Source organism: Dendrobates tinctorius, unplaced genomic scaffold, assembly GCF_039654945.1.
Source record: "Dendrobates tinctorius isolate UK_male_01 unplaced genomic scaffold, ASM3965494v1 ptg000131l, whole genome shotgun sequence".
Classification (NCBI taxonomy): domain Eukaryota; kingdom Metazoa; phylum Chordata; class Amphibia; order Anura; family Dendrobatidae; genus Dendrobates; species Dendrobates tinctorius.
Window position 1 is genome coordinate 990,735 of NW_027361799.1, and position 21,130 is coordinate 1,011,864.

The following is a 21,130-nucleotide window of genomic DNA, read 5'->3' on the forward strand; positions in this document are numbered from 1 at the left end:
GAAGGAGCAATCCCAATGGTCAGTGCTACTCCCTATAGGTGGCACTAAAGTTCTTGTTCTTACTCTCTGAAGAGACAACACACAGCTTTAAAGTCTGCTCATATCAGCATGCTTACCATGTCACTCTCTGCTAGGATAGATGTTACCCCTGGGATCCCCTTCTAAAATGTTCAGTGTTCTCACTTAGTTTTTTTTCTGCTGCCAAGTATGAGCGTTCATGCATCTTACATAGTAATGCCTGCTGTGGGCACTTGCTAAGTAATTATTCAAAGCAAATTAGTCCTTTAATCCTAGAAAACTTCTGATACATTCAGATCTGGCTTGGGGAGCGCATGTGTGCACACAATTTATTTCTAAGTGCAATATTTTCAGAGTGTCTTGCCGGTTAAACATGGCATGTGGACAGGGAAGGAGACAGGCAAGGCTGGCCAGATATTTAAACAAATATGCTTCTTGTTAAATTGCACACCACTTAGCTGCTGCCGTCTTTTGCCTCCACTGCCCCTTTACACATTCTGTATACTCCACATCAGCCCCTCCATTCCCCCTCTCCCATGTACAGCACAGAGGCTGACATTTCACAGTCACTCCAATCCATCCAGTGCACAAAACCTAGACAAATCAAGCAACCTGTTCATGTCTCCCTCTAGTCACTGGTGACATCTGATCTAACCCTTGGCCCCCTTCCACCATCATAAATAAAAACTCACCCTGCAGCACAGATATCCTGACAATCTTATAAACATTCAGTGCTCACCTCCTTTCTTAATGGTGCCCTCTGGAACTCACAGTCAACATGCAAACTCCTGCATATCTAAGATTTAAGTTAATCAATTTGGTTTAAATGGTAAATTAGGTATAAACATGCGATAATGATTTTAACTGACCATAGAGCAGAGAGGTTTATCTGTAGGTCATTGGCAAATCCAAATGTTTATTAGCAACATAAGCTGTAAAAAGTTCCCACACATCTAGCAGTAAAGTTATCCAATCACCATGATCTTACATATAGAAGATTCCCATCTTTACCAGAAAGATATGAATTTTGAAAGGTTGGGAGAAATGGGTGTTGACCAAATAAGTGGCAAGTCAATAGCTATTGATAGTGTATGGTCATTAGTTCTTACAAACTCAGCTGGATCTGTCAGTGGTCTGGAGACAAATACCAATGCATGGGGACAATTTTATTATTCCATAAAAATACCTATAGGTTGCACCATCTATTGTGCACCCAAAAGCAAATACCAACAGACAAAATGATGAAGTTGGGTCTCCCAATACCTTATCACTGGACATAAGTAGTTGCCCAATTAATCTGGCAGTGGCTCTCAGAATACACATTAATGTGATTGCCTTGTGGCAATCACAGCAACAGTTTTATTCACTATAGCAGCCACTGTCCCAACAGTAACATCTTCAGTGTTTGGTATTTTTGCTTTGGACAAGTCACTGCTCAGATTAATCTAAATCTCATGGTACTGATCTGTTTCCTGCAGGTTGGAATTCCCAAGGATGCAGTCAACAGGTATGCATTATAGATATCTTTGGCTCTCGACTATTTGCATGGTAGAGGGTTGGTGCACAGTGACCTGAAGCCAGACAATGTGTTGCTCATGGACAAAGCTTGTCATAAAATCAAGCTGAGTGGCTTTGCTTTGACCCAACTTGTAGGAAACTGTTGTCCATGTCACATTTCATGTACAGGATAATGTGACATACAGAGGACTAAGACATTCTTCTTCAATCTTGAGCCCGACTATAGATAATTGTTCATGGGGAGGTGTATTTGTTGATTTGACTGGATATTTCTTTTGGTTTAAAGCAATGGAAACTGACACAATGTACCGAGCATACTACAACTGGAAACAAATGTTCACACTGTACTCCACTTGCTCATTGGGAGAGGTTAAGAGAAGCCATAAACATGTAAGGCCAGGTCTTCTATCCATAATCCTTTTGTAATCATCCAGTTTTGTCTTCAATTACCTCAATTTTCCCTGGAAAGTAAATGTCTTGGACCATGGCATCAACTTGGCAGTTAAGGTAAAGGAATTCGTAAAAGAATTTGGAGAACAAATAGCTGGAGCTTTTTTGTAACTTGCTGTACAGATTTTAGTGAGAATATCAGGTCTTATGGTCAGCACTTTTTCACAATGTTTTCTGTTGTTTATTATCTTGATTGCCAAACTTGGGATATACATTTTACCATTATCACCTCTGGGTTTGTTCTTTATAGTTTATGGAACAGCTTGAGTTTATGATCATGTTTTGCTTTCTGGGTTCTGTATTAAGTCTTGAGACAGAAGCCTGAAAGCCAATCATTCATCCATACAGAAGTCACACTGCTCTCTTGGATCCAATGTGAAAATTCTAAGACTTCATGGAGGGACATGGTGCCACGATCATTCTAACCAGATCCTGGTGATGGAACCTTCTGAGAAGTCCATGATTATGGAAACAGAAGCAGCTTGAACAAACTAGTATTGCATGAAACCTGTAATTTTTAATCTGAAAGTTTTGCAGAGAATTGACAATCCACAGAAGACTCCAACGCTAAGGAGGTCTGTCCACAAGTTCATACAAACATATGACTTGTTCTGCCATCTTACTTAATACTGTAAGCATCATTGACCTGGTCACATGATCCTTTTATGCCAAGTTCACATGTGCAATATTTAGCCATCTGAAACAAGTATTCATTTTAATGTATCCATAAGAAATAGAAATTAAAAGGATATGGTTGCATTTTAATCTAGCTTTTGAAGAAATCTACATTATACCTGCATCTTTCTACTCGCTCTCGCAACAACCTGTGACACTTGTCTACATTTCATAGGCTTACTTAGGGATTCTTTTGCAATTACCACATGAGTCCAGAAGGGAGACCAGGAAGTGCCATTAACAAACATGGATCCACTCAGCTTCCAGGATGACATGAGAAGGGTACACCACCATGTTTCAGGAGAATCATCTGCACCCAGAGAATTCTTAACGTGTTGATGTCAATTGCCAGTTTAGATGACATGATGTGACAAATATCACTATGGACCTAGCAACAGGTCATCCACGCAGACCAGACTCCTTTTCTTTACTCCGCCCTGTTCAAGGGATCTTAAAAAGGAACACAATCTGAATAGTGGTCTCACCTAGCGGACCCTAGCAGCCACTTCAGCTCATCCCACTTGCAGACTACATGCCTTTCATGGACTGTCTCCGGGATTGTCTGAAAAGCACATGTCAGGAATACAGAGCAGGGTCATTTTTCTCAATTTAAGTTGTCAAGGAGGCCACCAGCTCAATCCAGTTGCAGACCACCCTTTCTCCTGACTCTGCACTCAACCCAAAATGACCACTCAGGCTTGTAAATGGAAGCAGAACACTCAAGCCACAGACATCTGTAACATCTGACTCATCTTCCTGTCCCAAGTGGGCTTTACCAGCTCAGCCTCAGTATTTGGCTAGTTACAGCTTCCCTCCCTCCAGATAGTTGGGGTCTTCCCTGACAATGAAGACCCTTGAAATGGGTTGGAAGTCTACATTATTGCACCAAAATATTCAAGAGTTGTTTTGTTGCTTAACCATTTCGGGCAATTTACCTACTAATATCCCATTATCACCAATAGGAATCCACAGAACATTGCACGTTAAATATAATTGTAAAAATATATTGCATCTAAATGTTAGAGCAAATAGTAAATCTAACTATAGTTTATTCTGCAGCAGAAAATCCAAATCATCCAGTGTCATTAGTAATAGCCTTCAGTATAAAGTACAAGGAGACTTGGAGGTGATTTGGCCCCACAGATCCTTGACCTCAATGTCAGTGTGTGTGATCACATGAAGAGACAGGATTTGCACAAGCCTCATACACTGAATATCTGCAGGTAGTTTTCCAAGATGTTTGGAAAGACCTGCCTGAAAAATGCCATCAAAAACTGTGCGCAAACAAAAAGTACCTAGAGCTGGTGATGGCAGAGATTGGTCCCCAAATACTGATGCAATTAAGAATTGTCTTTTGCTCATTCATTTTTATAATAAATGGATGAGAAATCATGAACACCAGTGCTCCCAGATGGTCCCAGAGAGTGAATGGTAGCAGCACTGGCAATGTTTGCTGCCAGTCCCAGATCGAGTGAGTGGGGTGGGAGTGTTGTAATACATCTCTGCCTCTGGTCTTAGCTGGACATTATATATTATAGATTTGCCTGGACTATACATTGTATATTATAGATCGCCTGTCCCTGGACATCATAGCATATTTTCTGGCGTACAAGATGATTTTTTAACCCCTGAAAATCTTATAAGCTAGGGGTCGTCTTGTATGCCGGATGTCATCTTATAGGGCAGGTGCGGAGCAATCTGCGGTCATTGTCGGTGGTGGGGAGAAGATGGGGGAGGGAGTGGTCCCGATGACAAGGTGAGGGGGGCGCCTCACCAGGAAGGTGCAAGTGTCCAGATTACCTCATTATGGCAGCGGTGCTCTGTGCAGCTCTGCTAGGGTGGCGGCTCTGTAGCAAAGGGGGCTTCACTGGCATTTTGTCAGAGCCAGAGGCCCCTGAAGCTCCACTGGAGCGATGCTGTGGCCTCCAGGAAAATGGCCACTGTGGCGGTGCATGCTCAGATTTAGATCTTGCCCCGAGATCTCGGGAGACTAGATCTGAATCTGAGCATGCGCCATCATCCCCAGGCAAATCCACAATGTGTGCATATACCCTTATTGTAAAATTTGACACTGACCATACACCAGGGACACAGATACCATTTTTTCAAGTATGTGTTTTTAAACATGACTATGAATAAGGCCTTAGAGACTGGGCAGTAATAGAATAAAATCAAAACCAGGGGAAGAGTCTTGAGGAGATCATTTGCATATTCCCAGTGCCTTCTGGGATAAGTGAAGAGTCTCCACGAGCTCAACAATCACTGGGTTTTGGCCGTTGCAGCTGAGAAGAGGAAATCGGAAAAACCTATCGGCGCGCGATTTTTGGCTCATCTTTCATCGTTTTTAAGAAATCTCAAGATGGAAGAGGCCAGGAGCCATTTGGTGAGCTGCATTTCTTGCTACATGTTCACAGATTTACCAGTGGAAAAGCCAAACTTCACATGCCACAAATGCAAGCTTGTGTCCCTGTTGGAGGAAAAGTTGCAAAATCTCGAAGAGAGGTTAGCTACGTTGAAGATCATTAAGGAAGGTGAAGAGTTCTTGGACAGAGCAGAATTATCTCTTCATGTTACAGAAAGAGAAGAAATTCGAAGTGCACCTGAAGAAACAGAGGAATGGAGACATGTGACCCAGAGAAGCAGGAGGATCAGGAGGCAGTCAGCGCCCATACTGCTCAGAAACCAGTACCAGGCTCTCACGCAGGAAAACGATGAAGAATTACTTCAGGATAAGACTTTGCCAACAAACAGCAACCTTGTACGCCTTCAGAGTCCTCCTGGATGGAGAAAGAAAAATGTTGTGAAGAAGAAACGGAGAGTGGTGGTCATGGGGGATACCCTGTTGAGAGGAACAGAGGCCGCTATCTGCAGACCGGATATAACTTCAAGAGAAATGTGCTGTCTTCCAGGTGCAAAAATTAAAGATGTGTCTGACAGGATATCAGGACTCTTCAGACCTACAGATGACTACCCATTCCTGCTACTACATGTGGGGACAAATGACACCGCAAGAAACGACCTGGAAACCATCTGCAGAGACTTTGAAGACTTAGGCAAGAAAGTAAAAAAACTGGGAGCGCAGGTGGTCTTCTCTTCCATCCTCCCAGTGGATGGCCATGGAACAAGGAGGTGGAATAAGATTCTGCAGGTGAACAACTGGCTACGTCGATGGTGCCGTCAGCAACGATTTGGATTTCTGGATCACGGAGTGAACTACTTATACGATGGACTACTTGCTAGAGAAAGGGTGCACCTTACGAAGACTGGAAAGCATGTATTTGGAAGTCGCCTTGCTACACTTGTAAGGAGAGCTTTAAACTAGAACAACATGGGAAGGGAAGCAAAAGACCAGAAAAAGCCATACACCTGACAAATGCTATTGAGAACTCTGCTATTAGAAGTGGAAAGGAAGAACAAAGACGAAAGAATCTAATTAATAAAAATATTGGAGAAAGAGAAACCAAACTAATCACAAACTAAAATGTTTCTATACTAATGCACAAAGCATGGGCAACAAACAAGGAGAATTGGAACTACTAACGCAGGAGAAGAAATATGATGTCATTGGAATCACTGAAACTTGGTGGGACAATACACATGATTGGAATACAAGACTAGAAGGATACAACTTATTTGCAAGAAACAGACTTGATAAACGAGGAGGGGGTGTCGCATTGTATGTTAGAAACGCGTATATCTGCACAGAGATTGAAGCTTCAGAGACAGGGAGTTCTGTGGAAACTGTTTGGGTAAGAATACAAGGACAGAACAATGGAAAGGACACCATTGTAGGCATTTACTACAGGCCGCCTGTGCAAGCTGAAGCTATGGATGAACTCTTTATGCATCAAATCGCCAAGTTCTCCAAAAAATATGACATAGTTGTCATGGGAGATTTCAACTATCCAGACATTTGTTGGGAATCTCTCTCAGGCAAAACTAACAGGTCAAGGAAATTCTTATCCTCTCTTGCTGACAACTTTATCTTCCAAAAGGTAAGGGAGAAAACAAGGGGAACTGCTACCTTGGATCTAATCATTATAAACAGGGAGGAAATGGTTGAGGAGGTAAAAGTGGCTGGGACCCTAGGAGGTAGCGACCATGCTATTTTAGAATTTTGGATAACTAGAGGCGGAAGATCTGTGAAGACTCAGACGTCAAGGTTAGATTTCAGAAAGGCAGATTTTAAGGGATTCAGAAAGAGAATTGGAGGGATCCAATGGCTGGATATCCTTAAAGACAAAAATGTCCAGGAAGGATGGGAAATCTTGAAAAATGAAATTCTCAAAGCACAGTTGTTAACAATTCCGAAAAGAGGGAAGAATAGGAAGCATTTAAGGAAACCAGGATGGACGAACACAGAACTTAAGCACATGCTAAAAAGGAAGAAAAAAATGTTTATAAAATGGAAAGAGGGAGGCATATCTAAAGAAGAATATAATGCTGTCTGCAGAACCTGCAGGGCACAAATCAGATTATCTAAAGCTGAAAATGAATTGAGGCTTGCAAGAGATGTCAAAAGCAATAATAAAGGATTTTGGGGATATGTCAAAAGTAAAAGAAAAGTCAAAGATGCTATAGGATTTTTACAGGATGAAAATGATGAAATGGTAAGACAGGATGTTGAGAAGGCTGAACTTTTAAATTCCTATTTTGCATCTGTTTTCTCTCAGAAAGGAAATGTAACATCAACTGTTATTCACTGTCCTATTAAGGGAATTGAAGAATCCAGGATATCTATAAACAGAAAGATAGTGAGGAAGCACTTAGCTAACCTAAATGAATTCAAGTCTCCAGGTCCAGATGAATTACACCCCAGAGTACTGAAGGAGATAGCAGAAGAAATTTTTGAACCCCTCTCCATAATCTTTGAAAATTCTTGGATAACAGGAGAAGTGCCAGAAGACTGGAGAAGAGCAAATGTTGTTCCTATCTTCAAAAAGTGGAAGAAGGTGGACCCAGGCAACTATAGGCCGGTGAGTCTGACTTCTATACCAGGAAAGATCTTTGAACAAATTATTAAACAACATGTATGTCAATACCTGGATAAGAATGAAGTGACTAAACAGACAGCATGGGTTTGTAACTAATAAGTCATGTCAGACAAACTTAATTTCCTTCTATGACGGTATCACTGATTGGGTGGATCAAGGAAATGCTGTAGATATAGTATATCTTGACTTCAGCAAAGCATTTGACAAAGTCTCTCATACAATCCTTATTGAAAAAATTACTAAGTATGGAATGGACAAGGCAACTGTTAGGTGGATTCATAACTGGCTTAGTGATCGGACCCAAAGAGTGGTCATAAATGGCTGCACATCCAGTTGGAAGAATGTCTCAAGTGGGGTACCACAGGGCTCTGTCCTGGGCCCTGTATTGTTCAACATCTTTATCAACGATTTAGATGAAGGAATTGAGAGTAAACTGATTAAATTTGTTGATGACACAAAGCTAGGAGGGATAGCTAATACTAGAGAAGAGAGAGAAAGGATTCAAAAAGATTTAAATAAACTGGAGAAGTGGGCAGCAACTAACAGAATGGTTTTTAACAGGGAGAAATGCAAAGTACTACATCTGGGCAATAAAAACGAAAAAAGCATATATAGAATGGGAGGAATAGGGCTAAGTGACAGCACATGTGAAAAAGACTTGGTTATACTAATAGATCACAGACTGAATATGAGTCAACAGTGTGATGCAGCAGCAAAAAAGGCAAATGCAATTCTAGGATGTATTAACAGAAGCATACAGTCTAGATCACGTGAAGTCATTATTTCCCTCTACTCCTCTTTGGTCAGACCTCATCTGGAATATTGTGTCCAGTTTTGGGCACCACATTTTAAAAAAGACATCAACAAACTGGAGCAAGTTCAGAAAAGAGCGACCAGAATGGTGACCGGTCTGCAAACCCTGTCTTATGAGGAAAGGTTGCAGGAATTGGGAATGTTTAGTTTGCAAAAGAGAAGACTGAGAGGAGACTTAATAGCCGTCTACAAATATCTAAAGGGCTGTCACATTGTAGAAGGATCAACTTTATTCTCATTTGCACAAGGAAAGACTAGAAGCAATGGGATGAAACTGAATGGGAGGAGACACAGATTAGATATTAGAAAAAACTTTTTGACAGTTAGAGTGATCAATGAGTGGAACAGGCTGCCACGAGAAGTGGTGAGTTCTCCTTCAATGGAAGTCTTCAAACAGAGGCTGGACAGACATCTGACTGGGATGATTTAGCGAATCCTGCTTTGAGCAGGGGGTTGGACCAGATGGCCCAGGAGGTCCCTTCCAACTCTACGGTTCTATGATTCTATGATTCAATATAGTAATCCTACAATGTCTGCTGGACATGTTATGGGGAGAGTTTATAGTTCAGTTAGTACATAGACACAAGACTTGTTGTTAACCAGTCAATATTTTGTCCACAACACTGCAGTGTCAAAAGAGGAAGACAGCGAGACAGGCAGCCACATCGCATCAGAGAGCTCTTGACCTCGAAACAGAAGATCCTCAGATACTGGTATTGTGACATAGCATAATACCAATGAATAAATAATATTCTTATTAAAAAGGGAACCTGTCACCTCGTTTTGTGGCTATAAGATGCGTCCACTGCCTTTAGGGGCTTATCTACAGCATTCTGTAAAGCTGTAGATAGGAAGTACATGTTATATTATACTCAGCTGGAGGCGGTCTAGTCTGATGGGTGTCGCAGGTCTAGGTCCAGCGCCTCCCATCTACATGCGATGTCATTATCTTCCTTGCTTTGTGCTGCACTCTTGTGCTGGTGTACTGATCTTCCCTGTTGAGGGCAGAGTAAAGAACTGTAGTGCACAGGAGCTGGTAAAGGTCAGAGAGGCCAAGCATCTGCGCACTGCAGGACTGTAATAATGTGCAGGTACTGATGATGTTACCACAGATCAGAGACAGACCAATGGTTAAAGGGTTTATTTACAGTGGATAAATTCTCCATGCAGGGAGGAACAGCTTGCCACTGCAGTCACCAGGGCTACACGCTCGGGTCGCTGTCTCTGCACTGTCAGGGGCAAAGTCTCCTCTGGTCATGAAGGCTCCAGAGTCCACATACACAACTACAGCTCTCACCATTGCTCTTCTCTCAGCCTCAGTGCTCTGATGGGGAGTCCCCTCTCTGGGAGTGTGGTGTTGCAGGCTGCTTTCCCCCTGGCACGTTCTGCTTTCATGCCCTCTGCCTGCACACCTTCCGGTCCAGTCCCCCTTCCTGTTCCTCTAACCATAGCAGTTACATGGTCCAGTATGTCTAGGGCAGAAAGTCTCCCCCCTGGCAAACCTGCTATCTGGCCACATGGTTCTGGATAAGGAGCAGTGAAGGTAACCTAATTTGGGCTCTTCTTACTCTGCCCTCAACAATGCAGATCAGTACACCTGCACAGGAGCATGACAAATCAAGGAAAATGACATCGCATGAAGATGGGAGGTGCCAGACCTGCGCACCCATCGGACCGGACCGCCCCCGGGTGAGTATAATAAAACTTGTTTTTCTTATCTTGCAGGTCAGATCAGGGGCTAATCAAGAGCATTCTAGAATGCTGTAGATAAGCACTGTTGTAGTGACCACTGTGTCCGCTAGGGGGTGCTGTGTGGGTGTCCCAGGACGGGCCTACAGTCATATCCATTGTGGTAATGGGTATAGGATGCTGAAGGATTGTTATGCATCTCAAGGTGGGTGGCCTTGAGATGAAGGCTTGCTTATGTGCTGATCAGCAGAGCTGATCGTCATTCCAAGGTGTCAGGGAGAAGTGTTGTGAGTTCACTCTCTGATTCACCAGTTGTGAGTTATCCTTCCAGACGCCCTCTGATGGTAACAGGACGTAGTGAGGGTGATTTGATCGGTGGAGATCTGTCACCTGAGAATGAGGATGACAATTGGACTTCTGTATTTTCAGATTGGATTTAAGACAGCCGACACCCTATTCAGTTGCTGGTGAGTCTGCTTGTCAGGTCTTGGTTCTCAGCTCTGTTCCAGTCAGCTCAAGCTAAGTTTCTCTGTTAATGTTCACACTTGATTTTGTTGGTCTATTCAGTTTGTGGTCAGCCTGCCCCGGCTTGGGCTGTGCTAAATTTCCACCCTTATTTATCTGTATTTGCCAATTTGCTTTTTGTCCCTTATTAGATTGGCCTCTTTTTGCTCTGTCTCAGAATATTTCTGAGTGCTGATATAGTGGGAGAAGTCTAGTGACTTCAGGGTTAATTTTGCTATCAGAAGTGTTGGACATTATTTTTGTAAGGTTTTTTGCAGATTGCAGACAGTGTCTTTCCTTTCCTCTCCTTTCTAGTTAGTTTGGGCCCCATCGCTTGCTCAAGCAATTTTCCTGCCTGTGTTTGTGTTTTCATCTTGTTTCACCATCAATACATGTGTGGGGGCTGTCTATTCCTTTGGGGTCTGCTCTGGAGCAGTTAGTTTTCCCTTTTCTTGCTTTAGGCTTATTTAGTCCTTCGGCAGTGACGAGGGGTCTAGGTTCATCGTAGGCACGCTCCACGGTTGCTGCTAGTTGTGTGGTAGGATCAGGGATCTGCAATCTGCATAGTTACCAACCTCTCTGGTTTTTCTGGGCTAAGCTTAATTTGTTTTTTTCTCCTCGGTGACCCATTCATAACAGGGAAGCCTTCAGATGATTGATAAGATGGGCGGGATCAATCTACAAATCCACCCAGGGGTGTGTTTAAGAGTGTCACAATAAAGTATATGTGTATCAATGCTTGAAGGACCTGTGATGAGGTCATGGCCATGTGACCCGCTGGGCGTGGCTACGGACTATATAAGGTAGCCAGAGTAGGTCACATGGGAGAAAGCATGGATCTGATTGAGCCATGTGGAAGGTCCCGGCAGGCCTAGGTGGAGGAAGGTGTGCTACCTTCTTAAAGACCACGAGCTGAGGCTGCTGACCCGGTGAGGCCTGGGTATATTGGCTGTATGCGAGGAGGGATAAGCCTTCTGTGTTTGCTGAGGCTCCAGGACTGAGCCTGAAACAATGGACACTTATACTTGCTTTCGCCTGAGCTAAAAGCTATTCCTTATGTTATGTACTGGTTTAAGGGTTATGGAGCAATAAACCCTATGAACTTTTAAAGGAGCGTGCCTCCACTGTGCTACTGTAATACCTATACAAGAATATTTTTGCTGGCAGCATTGTGTATTAGCTCTGTGGACATCATATGCACTAAACATCTGTTCAATTCATTTGAGGATTTAATATTGATATCCTATCCTTACAATAGGCAATCAATATTGACATCAGCACTGATTAGCTGACTGAAGGAGTTGTAGAGTTTCATGGAATAAGGACTGCTATTTTACCATACTAATACACTATGTTCCAATGTATTTATTTAAAGGGATCTCCCGTCTCAGTCTGCCTTCCCCCCAACCTGCACAGCATTCCCCCTTCTTACAAGGAGAAGCAGGTCTGTGACTTGCAGGGTGGGGGGGGTCTGTCTCTTTCCAGCACCACTAGCAGTTAGCAGACATGACTCTGGAGTCCATCATGGTGTGCTGCCTCAGCAAGGAGGCCAAGGAAGCTCGGAGGATCAGTGACGAGACAGGCAGCTCCGCCAAGACAAGAGGGACACCCGCCCGGAGCAGATAAGGATTATCCATGGATCTGGCTACTCTGATGAAGAGGGGCTTCACTAAGTTTGTGTACCAGAACATATTCACTGCAATGCAAGCTATGATTTGGGCAAGGGAGACCCTTAAAATTCCATACAAGTATCAACACAACAAGGGCCATGCACTGTTATTTCGGGAAGTTGATATAGAGAAGGTGTGCTCATTTGAGATCCCTTATGTAGATGCAGTGAAATATTTATGGAATGACCCTGGCATACAAGAATGCTTTGATAGGAGACAGGATCATCAGCTGTCTGATTCCACAGATAATTATCCAAATGACCAGGACCGTATTGCAGATCATGGATATCTACCTTCAACAACTTGTGCTCTGAGTCAGAGTGCCCACAACAGGAATCATCAAAAATCCATTTGATTTACAAAGTGTCATCTTCAGAATGGTGGACATAGGAGGGCAGCAATGAGAAGGAAGAAGTGGATACACCTCCATAATGTTCCTTGTAGCTCTTAGTGAATATGATCAGGTGCTCATGGAGTCTGATAATGAGAACCGGATGGAAGAGGGCCAAGCACCATTTAGGAGGATTATCACATATCCGTGGTTTCAGAATTCTTCACTCATCCTATCCTTATAATAGGCTATCAATATTGACATCTGCACTGATCAGTTGACTGAAGGAGTTGTAGCACCTCATGGAATAAGGACTGCTATTTTACCATACTTATACACTATGTTCCAATGTATTTATTTAAAGGCAGTCAGCAGGATTTAACCCCTCCAAGCCTTACATATGTGCACATACCTCTTTTAAAGACAAACTCAGTTAACACCTTTATATGGTCAGCCCCTTTCTCCCTTTACTCAGAAATCAGCATTTCACTTGATATATAAATTATGCCTAACGACTGTGGTGGATCTTAACCTTCCATCACTCCAGCTCTATTTCCTGCAGAGTGCTACCTGCTTTTGCTTCACTGACAGCCTCTATGATGTGTTTCATTCTGGATAAAAGAGCTGCAAAAATCGATCAGGAAGAGGTGGCACCGAGCGGGTATAGAGCTGGAGCAACAGATCTACTCCCTCATTTGAATATGTATGCAAACCAATTTCAGATGAATAAACTGAACGTGTAAAAATATTGCTGGAAGTATCTATGAAAGAGCTATATGGCTATACACAGATCCGGCCTCATTCATTACCTAGCAGATTTTTTTTTTTTTTTCAGTTGCTACAAGTACCGCATTTGCTGGATCACGGCAAAACCCCAAGTGTCGCACATGTCTGCAAGTCCCATAGGGAATGAATGAGGCCGAATGCAGTGCTGCCACAAGTGATCTGTTACATGGCAAATGCAGAAAAACTACCGGATCTGCTGCGAAATGCAAAAACCGCTGATTTGACAGTAGCCCAAGTGACAGGCGACAGTATCTGCATTACTCATGCTCCCCAATGAGGGAGGCAGCACTAAACGTGCCTAGGGCAGCACAAACAATACGGCCCTGGCAGGAAGATGTGCGCAAGGGTAGATCAATATATTTACTTTGTTCTATGTTCAGCTAAGCAAATCCTTAACACAATTTTTATTCAATAGCTATTCGAAACATACCTCAAATTTATCTGACCAACTCAGCTGAAGAATTCAAAGATGGTTAACCATTTTTTGTGACGTTAAAAGGACATCCCATTACACATTTTGGGAAGGACTTGGAAAAGCTCCATGAGAAGTGAGTGAACAGTAGGAAACGTTGAAAAGACATGTCCAGCTTCTAGGTGCAGTTACTAATTTATTGCCGTTTCAATACATATTCCAGTATATCACAGCAAACAGACGCCTCTTGCCAGCCTGTGTGTTTTGACTCTTATGAAGTCTTAGTTCAAGAGTCAAAATGCATAGGATGGCAGAAGGGGTCTGTGTGTTGCACTATTGCATATATTGAAACAAATGCTCAACTGCACCAAGAAGCTGGACCTGACTTTTCCACTAACAATTGTACACCAAGAGGTGGCGATTACCTGTGCTTCTGGTCAGGATGTTCTGAATTGGGAATTGAGGATTAGTACTGAGAACAATGACATGCGGTTTGAATAGTAGGAATTGTGTGCTTACTTGTGTGGTAGTCACTAGCAAAAATGTATTTTCTCTCTAGATTTCATCAACCTTTGGTGAGTGCAAAAGAGGCAAGAGCTATCTTACCAAATGGCACAAGAAAACCTTTGAAGATCGAGAACTTGCTGAAACTTACATCAACCATACCCATCAGCAAGAAGGAATTTCCCATCTGAAGTAGATCAAAGACAATATTTGGTGAAAGAGGAGAAAGCTCAAAATAAGTCTCACCTCCAGCCATAGGCAGCCCTGCCACCTATCTTTATAGACATGGAGATAAGCAATGATGCATTATGGTAGATGTTTGGTCAATTAGTTTTAGTTATCACTACCATTGAGTGTAGTAAACTAACTTGTCTGTCTAGTTCCACAGATCTACAGCAATTAAGAAGAGAAAGTGGCCAGAAGAAAGAAGACCAAGAAGATGAAGTGAAAGAAGGAATCAATCCAGGAGAACAACTTGATAAAGATGATTCAAGAAGCTTCTTGAACAGTACCCAATTAGAGTAAAAGAGCCCTTCTCATCACTAACCATGTGCAAGTCAGCCAAACCGCTGCACAGTACTGCCAAGACAAATGGAGGTGAGCACAGAACAGAATTCTGAATTATACTTCATGCAGCACTATGGGAACACCCCCCCCCCCCCCCCCATCTTCTACTAATGGCTGCACCATACACAAGAAGCATTTTCTACCATCTCCCTTTTGTCTCCACTTCCTTAAGTGACATTTCCCAGTGAATGCATTTGTCTTGGTTGAAAGCAATGCTAGATTTGAAAAACCATCGAAATCACTACGTGTGAACATAGCCCAAGTGGTGGAGGAACATTTTTGTTTTGGGTTATTTTGTCTTACTTACAAATTATCATGAAAAGGATGTTCCTTAACATATTTCCCAGGAAAATCCATTTCAGTTTCATTTTTGTATGTTTTATTGTGTGCCTGTAAAAATGGCATAGGACTGACAACATTGTTCATAACTGACCTGGGAGTCTGAAATGCTTCCAGGGGTATTCCCCATGATGATACCATGTAGTTTGAACACTGTTCCTAAGGATTTCAGATTTTTTTTAGGCCCCAAAATCACCCGAGGGGGGGTTGGGGGTGGGAGGTCGTGGCACAAGTGCTTACTTTTCCCATTTTCCCCATAGACTTACATTGCGCTCATTACACGGGTTTATTGGGTATTCCAATTTGCTGGACCCAACTAATGAGCACCTGAGCTTTTTAGTGCTTGCCCATCACTAGGGCTTATGCGAATACCATTAGCAGCTTCAAAATAGCTGCATCAGAAACCTGGAGCGCTCCCATTTATCAGCGGTTAGGCGTCGCAGCTGCATGTGTTGCGGCTGTGTGACAGTCACATCACATGCCTGGAGAGACCAACACAAACAGGCAGTCTCTTCAGGTCCTTTGTGCCCAGACATTTTCCTCAGTTCACATGGGATGCCATAATTAGCACAGATTAAGCAATCTTTTCACAGTGGACTAGGTCAGAAATTGACCCCATCAACAATCCATTCTTGGCTATGACTAGGTCACCAGTAACGCCACTTTGTCTGCAACCCACTCAGCTTCTTTTGACTTTGTGGTAAGTCTGTTCATCCTTCTGCTGGGTCTGATCACCTGAGGGCTATGGATGCCACGAGTCATTATCAATCACATCAGCAAAGACCATTTCTTTTTTGGTAACATCCACACCAAACTCAATCTTCATATTCACTCGGGTGCAGTCTTGTGCTGACCGTGTTTTTTCCAGAATTTCAAAGATGGCCACTGTGGAATGGTTCATGATGTCCACCTCTGCCTGGCCAATCACAAGGCCAGCACAGTTTAGTTGCAATCAGCTGATCTTCAGACCATTGAGAGCCATTATTGGCATCATCCTTGAAAGATGGCTATATGCTATGAATGAGTCACTGAGGAGGAAAAAACAAGCTAAGCCACAGAAAACCAGAGAGGTTCATAACTAAGTGGATTGCAGACCCCTGACCCTATCCACACAACTAGCAGTAGCCGTTGAGCGTACCTACGATGATCCTAGAGGCCTCATCACAGCCGGAGAACTAAATAAGCCTAAAGCAAGAAAAGGGGAAATCTAAACTGCCCCAGAGCAGGCCCCAAAGCAATAGACAGCCCCCAAACATGTATAATCAGTGAGACAAGATGAAAACACAAACACAGATAGAAATATAGGCTGAGCAAACCATGGGGCCCCACACTAACTAGAAAGGACAGGGAAAGATGCTGTCTGCAATCACGCACAAAACCCTGCCAAAAAATGTCCAACACTTTCTGATAACAAAAACCCTGAAGTCGCTAGACTTCAATTCCCTATATCAGCACTCTGGTGTATTCTGAAGACAGTAAAAAGACCAAATCTGATCAGGGACAACAAAAAGCAAACTGGCATAAACAGACATAAGAATGGAAATTCAGCGCAGGGACTGGCTGACCACAAAAACTGAGTAAACCAGACCAAATCTCATGTGAAAAAAAAAAAAATAGAGCACACAGCTTGAGAAGGCAGGAACAAAATTGGAAACCAGAACCTCAGGGCAGGAAAAAAAAAAAGACAGAAAAAAATTGTTTCTTTATGAGTTAAATATCCTTAATATGGTTTTGATCGTGTGCACATAGCCTAAATCAATGAAAGATAATACATTTTATTTCCATAGCGCCGACATATTCCGCAGCACTTTACATTTCAGAGGGGACTTGTACAGACAATAGACATTACAGCATAACAATCACATAGATCATAACAGATACCAAGAGGAATGAGGGCCCTGCTCGCAAGCTTACAATCTATGAGGGAAAAAGGGGAGACATGAAAGGTGGGTGGTGACAATTGAATAAAAAAAAAAAAAAAATGCTGTGCACACGCTGCGTTTTTTTCCCGCTCGGTTTTTGTGCGGTCCAAAAAATGCAGCATGTCACTTTTGTGCGATTTTCCACCTGCTCCATTCTCCAAATCCGCAGAGGGAAAATCGCAGTGGAAAACCGCAATAAAAGAGGATGAACTCAGCAGGAAAGATGCCGGTCATTTGACCTGCGGATTTCTTAAAATCTGAGCGGTAAAATCCGCAGGAAGAAAATCACCATGTGCACTTAGCCTTACTGCCAGATATCTCCACTGGTGAAAACCGATCAGATCACGGAACTGAAATTAATTAAAAGTAATAAATTCTAACAAACTTTCTTTTAACCAAGCAATTATCCCACAAATTTACTTAATCAACATTTGCATAATTCAGGGATCAGGTTTTGTCCATCCTCAGAATAGGGGTGAACAGCCTAATGCAGAAGGAAATTTTTGGCTTCCAGGGAGAAGGAGACACCTGAGGTGAGGGAAAATGTTGGATTATACTAATGAGCCTCACAATAACCAGTGACCACATAGGAGCAGCACTGAGGAGCTGATGTGAGGCCAATGGCAGGAAGAGACGTCTCTCAGATCACCATGTTATTCTAGAAGCTGCAGTTGATCTGTTCTGGGTGGAAGTTGTCTGTCATCAAGATGATTGATAATAGATGGCTTCAAATTGTGAGCGAATCTGAACTAGATTCAAGGTCAGATAATGTGAAGCCTCCAATACATAGATAATGGTCTTCAGAATGATGCAGGGCCTTCATTCCTCTTGGTATTGGTTTTGATCTGTGTCTATTGGTATGCAGTAGTGTATATTGTCTGTACAAGCCCCCTCTAAAATGTAAAGTGCTGCGGAATATGTCGGCACTATGTCACCATCACCCACTGACCGATTTGCCAGTTTGGGACAAGAAAGGCTTTGTACAATTTAATAAGACTCTTGCACACAGTGACACGCTGTAAACAATTTGAGATAATAGCAAAACCATTTTTTGTTTTTCATTCTATTGTCAAAGTCGCTGCCTATAAAAAATATGATGAATTCTGTTGGCTAGAATATCTGCAGTTGCATTTCCAAAAAGGCAGCCGTGACAAGAAAAAAGTGTTTCAACATTAACCTCTTGAGGTTTCAGCAGTTCAAGAACAGACCCACATATCCCTTTTGCAGAAGAAAAAGACATCTCTTGTTGCTTCCCAAGTGGATCCATAACCTCCCTTTTGTTTGTTTAAACGGGGTTTTGCGTAATGACTTAAATGGGGAGTTCTGTCCTGTGGTACCAAAACATCTACAGGTTGAGTTCACAAGATATAATCATGAAAGTTTGGGTCTTTTAGGCCAACAGAAAAGGTTAGGCATTCTCAGAATGATTACTGGAAAAAGATGGAAGAGACTATATAAAGTCTTGTTCAATCATGTCTCATTTGTGATCAAATGAATCCAAGACCAAAAGGACAAACCTCCACTACTCCAAATTGCACCTGCAGATGGTCCATGGTCTATGTTACAGATTATCTGATGGTAACAGACCAAAAATGGTCTCAGGTATGCATTGGTTGTAGTAGATGTATTTACTAAATGGGTTATATTTTACCTGTCAAGAAAGATGCTTTGTCTACAGAGAGCATTATTTAATCATGTCTTTTGTACTTGGTGGATCCCAAGAATGAACACCTCTTATTGAGGAAGTCACTTTACAGGAAAAGTCATGCAAGCAGTTTGTACTATTCTAGGGGTACAACAGTTTAATGTACCTTACCATCCACAGTCCGCTGGTATTGTGGAAACGATAAAAACAATAAAATCCAGAATTGCTAAGATGTTGTTGGACAAAGGAGATACTTGGGTTGATGCCGGACCTTCTGCACTGTTGAGTGTGAGGAACGACTTCTTCCACAACCCAATTTCCTCCTTTTGAACTCATGACAAGAAAAATGCAATTTTTGCACATGAACCATTTTTGTCCACACCTCAAACAGATGCTGTTGCAAGGCTCAAATGGTTGCAGTAGTTGCAGGAAAGCTTGAAAGCCATACTTCCACATACTGCATCAAGAACACAGAATGGAGACACAATATGAATCTACATTCAAGAAAGGGGCTCTAGTGAGGATTAAACTGTCAGGAAGAACAGACCTTGGGAAAGTAACTGGGAAGATCCCTTTGAGATTGAAACCATGGGACAAGTTATGATTCTTGTGCAACAAGCATCTAATGTGGTTAAAATTACCCACAGACAATAAAGTGTGGGCACATGTTGATCAATGCAAGTTGTATATTGCAGAATGATACTGCATTTATTTTAGGAAGAAATAGATTCCAATAAGAGCTGGAATATTAAACATCCTGTCCTTGATGGCTTTGATTCAACACCAATCCTACAGGAGAAGACATTTCTCAGGAAAAGCTATTTGATGGGAATCACATTTCTGTTACTCTATACTATTTCAACTGATCTATGCAGAAGATCATTTGCATCATGGAATAAATACTAGTGAAGTGAATGAACCTTGCCAAAAACTCTACATTCACAAAGTCCAAGAGGATCTATTCTACAATACCTAAAAGATGACGACATACCAGACAATTCAGTAGATATTACTGGAAACATTTGCATGGGTTACCGTGTAAAATGCTGTATTGAGCTACAGTTCATCCACGACACTGACATAATATTACATGCTGCCACAGGACCCAAGACAAAGTTCACACAGTTACAAGACATTACATACACACTAATAAGACAGGCACATGGGAATGCAGTCCTACAGATGTGTTTTACTGGAATATAGAAATAAGAGATTGAGAGGAATCTGTGTGGTCAGGTGATATTACAAATGATGTGATCACAAAAGGGAAAGTTGCAACACCCAGAAGAGATGTGTGGTTAAGGACACAATTTTGGGAAAATTTTTGATTCTTCATTACAGAAGGAGATGAAGATTGGGTAAACACATGGAACTTCCAGATAACCAGTAGCTGCAATGTGGCGCCCCTGAGGCTCAGTCGCCACAGAGGTACTGCACCTTCTCCTAAGGTGTAGTGCCCCACCATCCAGGTAAGGTGGGAACTACTTTCACACTCCAGCACTCGCACCCCACACAACAGGGTAGTTATGCACAACCGGGTAGTTATGCACAACCACATTGCAGCTCAGTGCTTAGAGTGTAGCAGGGCACCTCTGGTGGTTCCCTGCATGGAATACTGGATGAGGTGGGTGGAGTTAAGATACATAAGAGTGGGAAAGTGTAGGATTAAAGGTTCAGTCTGACAGAGGGTCAGTGAGGAAGGAAGCCATTCGGGAGGAGTGGGGATCCCTGGAAGAAGGGATGGAGGAAGGAGTGCTGCAGCTGCCTCAGTGATCTGAGCCAGCTGGCACAGGAAAAACAGAAAGAATGACAGACGTGCAAGCCAAGCTTCCATAAGAGAAAGATCAGTGCAGAACGAAGGAGTAGGAGTACAGAGAGGAGACGTGGGTTGGAAAAGGAACCCTGCCTATAGGTTCTCAGTGCAAGGCGGGGGCCTGATCCCCGAGTCGTATGGACACTTATCGTTCTGCAGCAGACACCGGTGGAGTAGTTGGCTGTAAATGCACTACTCCCATCTAAGACTTGGGGCACAACAACTGAATAGAGAGCCAGGACTCTGGAGAAATCAATCCCTGATAGAGGCTCCAGCTGTCTGCCATACGAATAGAGTTGTTAGGAACATCTGACAGGAGGAACTTCAGAGTACTGGAGATCTTCACACTTAAAGGCGCTATAGAGGAGTCGTTCAGGAAAGGTACATGTTGGCAGAGTGATGGAGTGGAGCTTACTATCTTGCCTGGAGGTTGGCCGAGTCTCTGACCCAGAGGACATGGCCCGGAGGCAGGCATCCTTG

General features: G+C 42.7%; 1 long non-coding RNA gene and 1 pseudogene across 1 annotated transcript in view; one reads left to right on the forward strand and one right to left on the reverse strand.

Annotated features, from left to right (window-relative positions):
- The window catches only part of LOC141047985 (uncharacterized), a 227,564-nt gene that overhangs the window by 189,324 nt on the left and 17,110 nt on the right, over positions 1 to 21,130 (reverse strand). The window lies entirely within an intron of this gene.
- LOC141047995 (guanine nucleotide-binding protein G(q) subunit alpha-like) lies at positions 12,168 to 19,036 on the forward strand (annotated as a pseudogene).